Source organism: Falco cherrug, chromosome 5, assembly GCF_023634085.1.
Source record: "Falco cherrug isolate bFalChe1 chromosome 5, bFalChe1.pri, whole genome shotgun sequence".
Lineage (NCBI taxonomy): Eukaryota > Metazoa > Chordata > Aves > Falconiformes > Falconidae > Falco > Falco cherrug.
The window spans coordinates 45,315,210-45,327,247 of NC_073701.1; the positions used below are offsets into that span (position 1 = coordinate 45,315,210).

A 12,038-nucleotide genomic window follows, 5' to 3' on the forward strand; every position below is an offset into this window, starting at 1 on the left:
TGGCTTATTTCGTTCTCAGCATGCAGGACTCCAAGACTCTTCGAATACTTCAGGATAACACACATCCAAGTAACAATGGTTGTATTGGCTATGAGAAGATCCAGAGGACCACTGAACTGTTTTCATCGTATGCTCACACCAGTACGTACTCATCTGTAATATAGCCAGTAATGAACATGATGTAGAACACTGCCTTTACTTGTGGGAAATTGAGAGGGAAAAACCATTTTACATCATGCATTTTTCAGTTTTATAGGCAAAAGTTATTATGACAGCACTGTTGTACGCAGCTCTGAAACATTTTGCTTTCAGTCAAGTAGCTTGTCTCATTATTATGAAGAGGTCTGTTAACCTGAGTGAGAGGAGCACTCGCAACCGTGCAGATTTGGAAGTGATAAGCAGTATAATACAGTTACACTGTGACACAGGTCCTCATTTCTCTGCTCCCTTGCTTAAATCCAGTGTTGTGAGCAGCGTCAGCATCTCACCAAAGCGACTCCTGTAAGCTCCCCTTGGGGTACAGTTTTGAGTGTACATCAGCAGGTGGAAATGACAGTAACATTTGGCCTCAGCTACTGATTCTCTGGCTATATGTACCCCTTCATGTCTGTGTGCTTTCCCCTTGAGGCAAACTCTTTCTTATTTGCCCAGACTTTCCTGACTCTCTCTTCATTTTCCTATTCTCATTTCAGTTTCTTCCTCATACTTTACATGTATGTATGTTTCTTTCCCTGCTTCTTACTTTTTTTGTAATCAGTACCTCCTCTTGCTTCCCACAACTGGTCTTACCTCCGCTTCCCTATTGCATTTCTCCTTACACAGACCATCCTGATCTGGCATCCAGTCTCTCATACTTTTCCTCTGTATCTCTGTTATCATTCTCCCTCAGTTGTGCATGTTCTTTCCTTGCCTATGGTGGGAGCACAGAGAGCAAGAGAAGAAACCTGCAGCCACCTGCAGCCATATGCCAGGGATTTGTGCTCTGGTTTGGTCACCACTCCCTGGTCTGTTCTGGCCTTCGGGTTCCTGATACAGATAATCAGAACTAGCTGCTGCTTGCTGCTGCAAACCCTTAGATGTTGTGTTGTCCATTTAATTGCCTTTCATGGCCACATGAATGAGGAAGCAACGCACAACACTTTGGCTTTGTCTAACCACTGGCATTATCATTCATTCTGCCAAAATGTGGTGTGGTGTGTACCGGTTCTGTTATTTCATTCAGAGCTCTGAATCTGTTTCAGTGTGGCTAGTGATGAAAACTGTAACAAGCAGATAGGGAAGGAACCTTTTGCCACTGCAGGGTTGCGCACAGAATGCCTTGCAAATAGCACCCCTGTTCTCTGATACGTATGTGTTCTATAATTGTACAAAATGAAGAGGCTGATAGAAGGGGTAGATAAATGTATTCCAAAGATGATCTGATGCATGAATACACAATACATTGCAACTTTGCTAAGTGAAAATAAATGAGAAGGCTGCCTCTGGCAATCACCATCGCTGTCAGAGGAATGTAGCCCTTTCCATTACAATTCACCTGGCTGATTCTGTGATGTTATGACATGGAGGAATTTCATTATTCCTTCCACCACAAGCAATCAATTTGTGCCTTCAAGCATAAAATTCAAGTATGCTTGAAGCTTTGCTTGCTTGCATAATACATAAATGTTACCAGTCAAAGTTTTCCAATGGTTTTCAAATTCCTGTCACTCTCATTATGGCCTTCTGTAGCATGTGACTTACACAGGCTGGCATTTTATGGCATGAGTAAGAATTTTATCTTCTACAAGGTATCTTTCTGGCTTGGTTCACTCCTAAAACACAAGGATTTTATAGAATAAGAAGGTTCATTAGCAAGTAGCTCTGAAGGTCAACTTTTCTCAGTGGACACAAACAGGCGTAGCAAAACTCTTTTACCCCTTACTGGGGCAAATTTAATCCAGAGTGTTTTAAAACCCAAGACTTTAGTGAAAGCCAAGAGATAAACTTGGATGGCAGCATTTCAGAGTAGGGGGAGGTTCCTTCTCCTCTCAGAGCTAAACATAGTTCTGGCAAATGGCCTCAGACTGAAATTCTTGAGGGAGTCATAATAAGCAAGCCAGGGCAAAGAGGAATGGTTTTTTTCCTCCTTGACTAATTCTTCCACATAAAAAGGCAAAAGGTCAAAGATGAACTTTAATACTAAAGAAATTCTGAACTTCAGAGCAATAATATGTCAGAACATTAAAAAAAGCCAAAATAAAAGATGTTTTATTATTGGCCATGGTAGGTTGGTTTTATAAGCATATATATCTCTGTCCTGATTCCTTTTAACCTTTGGGAGAAAGGGAAATTTTAGATATTAAACACAGACATTAAGCAATCCACAGTAGAGGTTTTGGGAGTTCAGCCCATACTTTTCCCCTTATGTGCCCTTCAACATCTTTCTAGCTGACGGAAGGAGTAAAATGTGGCTGTCTTAAAGTTACCACAAGTTCTCTTTCCCTGGCTTTTTTGACTGAGACGGTCATTCTCAAGGTTAATTTCCTTCTTCCTTCTGTCGAGGAATATTTCATGCAGATTAGCAAACTTCACACGTTCGTATTACAGAAACAACTCTGTTCATTCAGATTGCCCCTTAGAGAAGCAACTTGACAAATTCATGTATATACATGCATGTGCATTCAGATGTTCAAGTAAAAAAAGATTTGCCCATGCTAAAGTTCATTTAGATTTAATCACCAGCATTGAAATACATTCAATGAAAGCTTTGTTATCTGTTTGGGTTTTGTAGTACCACCCTTCTTGGGCTGGTAATGTACAAACAAGATAGTTGAGCTGTCCTTTTCATGTTACAGATTATCTGGGCTGATGATGACATATAACTTTTAATCGTTGTGGGGTGTGCAAATAGGAATCAACCTGTGAAATACAAAATATAACCTGTAAGCTCAGCAGTGCTGAAGTGGCCAAATGCATATCAACCAGAAAGAATCTTCAGGAAAGCGAGGGGAATGACTAGAGGTCCAGAAAATATGAACTATCAAGAAAGGTTGCATAACATCTGTTTGTTTGATATACAGACATGAAAACTGACTATGGGAGTATAGTTATAGGAGACAGAAAGGACATAAAAATATAACCTGCTACAGAAAGGAAGAGAACAATCTCTTTTCCATGTCTATGATAAAAAGAGCAAGAAATAATGGGCTTTAACGACAGGAAGACAAAATTAAATAGAAAAAGATGTCAAGCAATATCAGTATAAAAGCATTCAGAAGTATTTTTGTAAGTATATTGTGGCTTCTCTGTCACTGAGTCTTTATGAACAGGTTAAGCAGCAAGAGTGGAATTCACCTCACCTACGGCTGAATCCCATGGAGCAGAAAAATGCATTTCCAGCATGTGATTCATTTGACCCGCTTCCGTTCTACACTGGAAGGAGATTAACTACAGTATGGAAGTGCCCGTTTCCCTTTGGGAGCTGTGAAAGACTTTAGAAAACCAATTCAAGACTAAAGGTCTGTTTTGTAGGTGTGTACAGCTCTGTCAGGACCATACCATCTCTTGTCTCCGTAATAGCACTGATATAGTTAATTTTGTACTGGTGAAAATGGCAAGGCTAGGTGGCCTCTTGAGGTTGTTTCTAGACCAGGGGTCCTCAAACTTTTTAACCAGGGGCCCGGCGCGCGGATGCAGTGGCAGGCAGTCACCTGCGGCTGCTTGGTTCCCCCCCCTCAACCCCCGGCGGGGGGGGGGTGGGGGTGTCTGTAAATACCGGGGGCCGGATTGAGGACCCTGGGGGGCCGTAGTTTGAGGACCCCTGGTCTAGACTATGGAGGAAATAAAGAACCGTCATTGCAGAAGATCTGCCAAACTAGAGACCTAACTGAAAACAGAAGTTCAGTAGGATGACAGTAACAAAACTTTGTTACTGTTTGACAGCTGCTTGGCTGAACAATTTGGAATGAGATAATGAATAATCTAATGGTTAATAAGCAAACATGTACGTTATCAGCACACAATGAGCAAACTGGTGTTCTTATTTAGTCAAAGAAGTTTAAGAGTAGAAGAAGCATAGAGACTGATTATCCTGTAAGTCCCTGACAATGGCCTTTCCAGAATAGGTTTTGTGAAACAGAAGACTGTACAAACAGTTGCTGGGTGTGTTTTTGGGTTCTGTGTACAAATAGGGGATCGCACATCCTGGGCTTATGTCATAAGCGTTATTTTTACTGGAGAAGAATTACTAAAAAACATTGTAATCTTGATTATCTGCGGCAGAAAATGGCAGAAACAATTTTGAATTATATTCCGAGAAGACTGCCATCAGCTCTTGAATCCAGAGAAGTCCAGACTCACTGAATGGCCTCAATTGCATGAAATCCTTCCATGCTATTGATGAGCTGCACAATCAGCTCAAAGCATTCAGCCTGTATTGCAGTGAGTGCACTGAAGAAGCTGGCAAGGCTGCAAGGCAAATGCAATTATAGAACCTAGCATTCCATTAAAAAGTTTTGGAGATCATCTGGAATGAAATGGACTGTCGTGATTTTCCCTCACCTTTTCCAGGACAGTACTTTATTTTTCAAGGGAGAAGAATCATGAAAACCTCATCTGTCAAGTTTCTTATACTGATAGTTTAGCTTGGCTTGTACAACCAGTTATAAATGTGTACTGCCCCTTATGGCTAGGCTGTCTCAATATTTTCAGCCTGTAGGAACGGCAATAAAAAAGTCACTAGTGGATTTAATTAACTGTGTTACGTTTCCCATCTCAAACCTCCATGCCAGAACACTGGTTGGGGATGGGAAGGTTTGGGTTAGGTTAAAGTCAGGCTGTGGTTTCACCTGGCCTTTTCTGGAAGTCTTGTACATATTCCCATCTTGGGAGGAAAAAAACCATGGATTCTCCTGCTCTTCGTCCTAGGCCTTGCATCTATGCTTGGATGGCTGATTTCTCCACAGATGTCTTACAGGTGTGTATGAATTTCACCACTAATGGCAAATGCAGCAGGTGTTGATGAGGGTAAGCTTTCTCCCCTTCCTGCTTTGTTTCCCTTTTTATTTTTCCTCTTCTATCTTCCTTACGCATTTGGGAAACTTCTTGTTTCACACTTAGCAGGTTACCACCAGTGGCACAAACTGGGTACACTGCTGCTTGCTGGAGAGGCCTGTTACCTTTGTGGTTTGGGATAAACAGAGGATCTGGACTAATGGATTGAAGTCTAAAGCTGCTGCTTTCCATCTGTTACTGCATAGCCGCACCGCAAGTGAGAGCTAAGTAAACATAAGGAACTTTCACAGCTCATGTTGCAGTCTTCGGGGCAGGAACACATTTCCAGACCCATGGATCTGGTTTTGACCTTAAGTTGCCTTCTCCTCTCCATTGCATCACAGTGTCAGTCTGACATGCTCCAGAAACTGGGAAATGCAATCTTTAAGAATTATGCTGCTAGCCCTCAGTCAGTGACATCCAGAGATGATTATAAATCTAGAAATCTAATTATTCGATGCCACTTCCCCTCAGCTAGCTTTCACCGTATTTAACCACCATTCCGTGTAGTACAGCACTGATGGATTAAAGCAATTACATCGGCTTAAGTTCATTCTTAACCTGCAACAGCAGTGTGTGTTTGCCTATGTATGCAAGCACACCATGCTTTGTTATTGTTAGCTTTATGTTTGTTGTCCCAGTAATTTCTTCACATATCATGTATGATTTTAAGTTTGTAAATTACACAGAAAAGGTATCTACTTTAGAAAAAAGAGGAATGGAAATACTATGGGAAAGAAAACAGCAGGAATGTTTGGTGTTTAGTTGTTGGTTTTTTTTAACTCGGCACAAACAATGCTTTTGAAAAGCCACTTCTTGTAAATAAAATGAAAACTTTGGTTCCCTTCTGCCTCCTGCCCCTCAAGCACACAGCTCCCTAACATTTTGAAGGCACAAAAATTAAGTCCTGGCTGAAGATCTTTCAATGGGGGGCAGGGGGAGAGTGGGATTGTCCATATGGCAGGAAGTGCATGCCACGATCAGAGAGAAGCAACTGCCCCTGGGAGCAACTGCATTATTGTAATGCTTCTGTAAAACCATTTCCTTGAGGCATCTAAAAGGCTATATAGAAAGCTGTCTAAAAGCAAATGTTTAATATCATACAACATTTCCTTCTTGCCTTTGAAGCCACAAATTCCCTCTCCTAAACTCACTTATATTTATTTAGCTGAACAATAGTTATTTTAGTAGGAAATTAAGGATGGACTCTGTCCTTCTAAGTGTACTAAGGGTAGCCTTTTGAGTCATTAGGCACAGAGGACAATTGCGTTTTATTTTGAAGTTTTTTTCCTGATCATCTGAGGAAATTCCCAAGGAACAGAGGAAATCAGTTATCTGCCTCAAGAAGAAAGCAAGTAAAATTAAGTAAATTTTTAATCCTACTTTTACACAGTTTGAGAGAGACCTTCCCTTCCTGGGAACATTAAATGTGCATTATTGACCCTTTACAAATGAAAATATATACAGCATTGTTTGATATATGTCACTGAGCATGATTTCAGAGGCAAAGAACATTCTTCTCATGACCTCTGTGCGTTTTCCCCCCTAATCCTTTTATTAAAGTTTTACCCCAATTAAAGCAATAACCTTGCACATACTGGTGTAAAAGCAGCTGTGCAAGATTATACCAAAGGCTCATCTAACCCATCCAGTGTCCTGTCCCTGTGAGTGGTTGGTAGCTGGGGGAGGAGTGGAAGAGCTTTTATAAGAAAATCCTGTTCTTTGTGACCTGTTATCAGCCATAAGCAGTTAACAATTCAGGGATTTCCTCAACCAAAAGCTGTGTCTGGGCCACCATGTTTGATAGCTGCCAGTGGAGCTAACCTTCAGGAATGTATCTAATTCCATTTTGAACACACTTATGCTTTTGGCTTCCACAACATCCTGTGGCAAAAAGTTCCACAATTTAATGATGTGCTGTGAGAAAAAGAACTTCCTTTAGTTTTAAATCCCATGCTTATCTCTTCATTGGTGTCTGATAATTTCTGTGTTTTAAGGAACAATGAATAATTATTTCTTATTCTTTTGCCACACCACTTTTGCTTTATAAAGCTTTCTCATACTCATCTTAGCCTCTTCTGTAAGCTGCCCTATTTGGTCCTTCCTTATACAAACAGCCATGCCATACTACATCCTTTTTTGAGATGTAGTGAAGGCAGTCATGTGCTGTATACCAGAATCTCAAGAATGTTTTATCTACCCTTTAATTAACATTCTGCTTACCTTATGACTGTGGCAGAGCACTTATCAGATGTTTTCAGGAACATGTCAGTGAACGAGTCTTTGATCTCTTCAGTGTTAAGAACTATTGTGTCCATCTTTGCAGCTATATAAATAATTACCATGCTTTTCCTCCATGTAAATTACTCTGCAGTTACTGACAGTGAATTTCACACACCAACTGATCATTAGTTACTGAGCATTGCACAATCCTTTGGAGCTCTCTCTGATCAGCTTTGAGCATTCCAGACAATCAAGCATGACCTGGAATTTTGTCATCTCTGACACATGACTGATTTTTCAGAACTGCAAAAAAAAAAAAGGACAGTTCTATTCTACCCTAGATGTAGTGACTTCATTCTTAGTGATTATTACTTCTAAAGTGCACTCAGGCTAGTCCCAGTTCCTCAGCAGAGGTCATGCTGTTGTCCAACAGAAAAGCACCGTAGCCTATTTTAGGTTCCAGAATTTCTGAATATTATTCATTATTTTGCTTTTGAGCTGCTCTGGAAGTGACTGTGGTCCTTTCCAATTTGTGACTTCTGGTAGAGTTGCATTTGACAGCTTCTCACTTTTCTCCTGGTCTTTGCAAGTCACTGCTGTGCGAAGATAACATGAGAGCTGGAGCTGCTACCTCTGGCATGTTTCCTTAGTGCCCCCTGGTCCACAGGGAATGTTTGTATCCTGCAGTACAGCTCTGGTGAAGTCTTGCTCTTCAAAGCCAGTCCTGCGAAACAGTTCTGAATTGCTACTGCTTTTGGTAGATAGAGCTGTTCTGGCTGAGCATGGTAACATCTGAGTATGTCTGGGATCTGCTTGAGGATGGGGCGAATAGCTCCCTGTGAACAGCAAAGGTGGCTTCATCTGTATAGAACGCTCACTGTATCATTTGAAAGGCTTTAGGGGTTGTAACCAGGTGAAATACGGTTCTAGGATTCTATGACTTTTTGTTTGCTTGGACTGATTATTTACCATCTGAAAGTCATTAGGAGTACTGATAGCAAGGACTATTAACACATTCCTTCTTAAAACAAACTCCATTCTTCCTTAAGCAATGGTTAGTTTCTTGTTCAAGCAAAAGAACTATTCAGTTTTTACAAACAGTAATTAAGACCATGCTGACAGGCTAATTAGGTTTCAGGTTTTACTCCTCATGCATCTTTTATTTCCATCTGTATGTAGGTACTGACTGAAACTGAGCTTGTACTGGTGGCTTATCATTATAGCAGCGAATTACAGGTAAAGTAAAAAAAAAACCAAAACCAAAACAAACCAAAATGCTGCACATACATACACCATAGAATGTCTTCAAATTATTTTCAAAACAGAAGTAGTTTATGAGCTGTTCTAAGAATGAATCAGTTCATCAGCCACAAAAATTTCTTGTTATGCTGATTTTTCTTTCAAAAATAAGTCATTTGCATATGGGAATGCAAAAAGGTAACATGGAGCAGAATCAAACTGCACCTCTGTAATTGGTTACCTGTGTTCCTCAGAACTGTTAACAATCATTTTTATCAGCTGTGGGTCATTCATACTAAAGTGTGTCATCATCATCTTTTTTCTGCAACAGGCTCTCAGTTCATTTTGTATTTTACAGAGTATTTTCCGCTTTGTCTTCTTCACTTTGTAAACTACATGTAAGAGGTTTGGGAGAAGTTTGGTTTTTTCTGCATTGTGTTTTTCCTATTTATTTATATCACTTTGCCACCAGAGAGGAAAGAAATATTAATATTACCAGGAAAAAAGAAGCTGTGTAGTTAAGAATTTAATCTTCAGACATGTGTTCTGTGGTACTATACACAGCTGAGCAATGTCAGATAGTCTGCTGGTGTCACCCAGTGGACAGAGAAGTTGATCACAGACAGGCGTCATGTAGACAAGTTTTTCTTTCTGCAGGAATAGCTCGTTCCTAACTGACCTTGTAAGGTTCTAACTGACCTTTTAAGGTTCCTAACTGACCTTAAAGTTCTTAAAACCTTTTCCTAATTTGCAAAAAGTACTTCTAGAATGTTGGAAAACAGAAGTGTTTTCTTTTTTTAAAGACCAGAACATGCTGTTGTGTGATGTGCTTCAAGACTTTTTGCCACAGATGAAGCAGAAATGGGGTTAAGTGCATATAGATGGCTAGATCTAACCCACAGAGTCTAAAGGAAGAAATCATGTTCCCTTTCTAATGCTGTGGCTTCTTGCCCCTTGCGGGTAGAATGAGAATGACCTGATGCATTGTAAATCCTGAACTGCTAATAGACAAAGAGGAGTTGGGGCTGCTGGGACAAGTCAGTACTCCTGAAGAAGGAATATTAGCACTCCACTCTCCTGACGGCCCGAATACTCATGGCATGTGACAATCCCAAAGTCACTCTTTGTAACCAGATCACAGTAATAGCATTAAAAGTTTTAAATAATTGACTGTAATAGTTTTAACATACCAAAAACATGCCAGGAGCTACCCTATGTCTTGTTTCCAATAAGGAACCCTTACAATCTGTAAATGCATCTGCAGGAGTGATACCATATTTGAGGAGACGAAAGGAATCCAGAGAACCCTGAAACAACAAGGGAAACACAATTCTATAATTAAGCTGTAAATTTTTCCTGAACAATTAAGCTAGTAACATTCCTTCTAAATAAGTCCTTATGAACTCAGCTGAATTACCTTTCTCTTTCAGACCAGGTAGCAGTGGTTCTTTAGACTCCAAGTTTGATGACAGAGGCTTCTAAATTTCTCAGGTTCTTTGTGAGTGTATTTCTCTCTTCTTAAAAGAAACATCTCCTCTGACTTATAAAACTAAACTTCATAGTTGCAAGAACAGAGGTGGTAGCTAGTCATTGTGCAACCTCCTTATGGATTCCATAATCCTCTGGAATCCTGGCTTCCAGAAGTCTTGTGCTCCTGCTGTTAGTGGACAGGGGCCAACTACAGGACTACACTATGAGACAAGGAGGCAAGACACAAGTCTTTTTCCCACCGATTTCCCAATAGGCTTTTGGGGCAGGCTTCCAGGAGGAAACAACAACATGAAAATTTAGATCTGAAAACACCCTTACTTTCTTCCTCTTCTCTTTATATAAATTTAGCTATTTAATTCAGATTTAGTCTTTGCTTCTTGGACTAAAAATCCTGCTGGTGCTGAAATGCATGGGAGTTTTCCCAAAGACTTCATGAAGGCCAGAATTTGACCCCTTCTATGCTAACTTTTTCAAATGCAAATCAGAAATTATAGTTGCTGTGTGACCAGCTTCTCAAGGAATGGACAAATAAGACAGAGTGAAAGAAGTAATTTTAATGCCTTAATTTGTACTGGACCTGCATCTACACAAACTCAAATCCTCTTAACATTTTAATTTCAGTGCAGCTCCACAAATGTCTAGTGACAAGGGGAAGATTTTGAATACAGCAGTCGCTGGTGTTTACTGTTGTGCCCACTATGTCAAGATGATAAAAATGCCTGTTGAGTCTCTACTACCACTTCCACTGTTAGCTTTATTGAGAATTTTTCAGGTAATTATGAGAATAGACAATGTCAGGGGGACATTGAAACAAAAAAAAAAACATCCCTTGTTTTAAAGTATTTCTCATATTGCCTACTTTTGCTTTTTTGCCCTTCTGAACTTTGACTTACTCATATTTCCAGTCCTTCTAACTACACTTACACAAAGATACTCTGTGCTGCATGTTTCCTTAGTATTTGGCCATGGGAATGTAAGAACAGAGTCTTGTATTAAATCACTACTCAGTACGTTTATACTGTAAGGAAAATGAGCTGGTTTGAAATGTTCTAGCAGCATGCTTCTGTGTAGAATTTTTAAAATTCATTTTTATTAGAAAGTGCTGATTCCTGGAAACCAAAATGTTTCAAAAAAAGATATTTTGTCACACTGCTACCAAATCACAGGTTTCTGCTCAAATGATGCAAAATACTGTTGTGGTTACTAATCCTCCGAGCTGGCTATGCCGCAGTAGCCACCCACCATCACCACCCCCAAGGTTTTCTGGCACTCTGCCACAGAGCTAGAAAGCCCCCCAGACTCAGTTCTAGGGATTTTCAATCAACATTTGAGGTCCCTGGTCTACATCAAGGGATTATTCAGGGTTACTCCCTCAGCTGTTCCAGAAAAAAAGAATGATGTGAGGAATTCCTTTAAGTTGGGAATAGTGATTTTCTCCATCTTCAAAGATACAGATTCAAGTAATATTTTGTTTTCAGAAACAGTTTTTTTTTAAATGGCCTTTTTTGGTAGGAAACCCTGCATTTCTAAACTTTTTTCCTACTTTGGAAGTATTTTTTTTTTTAATATTAAATTCCCTGTAGAATGCACATTTGAAGTTGTATCAGTTAGCCGTTTCTGGTGAGACAACTTTTCAGGTATTTTAGCAACCAGATAAACAGAAAATTATTCCAAAAAGACTCTTCAAAGTTTTCAACTTAGCTGATAGTGTTGGAAAAACTATCTACTGTCTGATGTAAACCCACCTGAGCACAAGGCATACTTCTGCTGATTCTCTCTTTTATACAGCTGCTCTATCTTGTCTTCATTAGGATCCTTGTTTGTGAAGATGAGACACAGACCACTATAATCTGCTCCTTTAAAGGACAACTGATTGTTAATGAGGTGATCATACTCCAGATCTGACACATATGGAATCTGATGATTACTGCACCTGCATGTCTTTCCTTCCTCGCCAGTCATAATTCTTTGAAGCACAGCAGCACAGTCTGCGATGTGACCCACAGCTTGTCCCTGCCACAAGGAAGAGAAAATAGGGGAAAGTGTTAGCAACT

At 40.0% G+C, this 12,038-nt stretch overlaps 1 non-coding gene across 1 annotated transcript in view; it reads right to left on the reverse strand.

Annotated features, from left to right (window-relative positions):
- The window catches only part of LOC106631597 (uncharacterized), a 32,343-nt gene that overhangs the window by 4,007 nt on the left and 16,298 nt on the right, over positions 1-12,038 (reverse strand). Inside the window, exons 5-6 of the transcript XR_008732308.1 lie at positions 11,730-11,997; positions 9,684-9,800 (exon numbers count right to left, since the gene is read on the reverse strand). This is a non-coding gene — a transcript (uncharacterized LOC106631597). The remainder of the gene's footprint in view (positions 1-9,683; positions 9,801-11,729; positions 11,998-12,038) is intronic.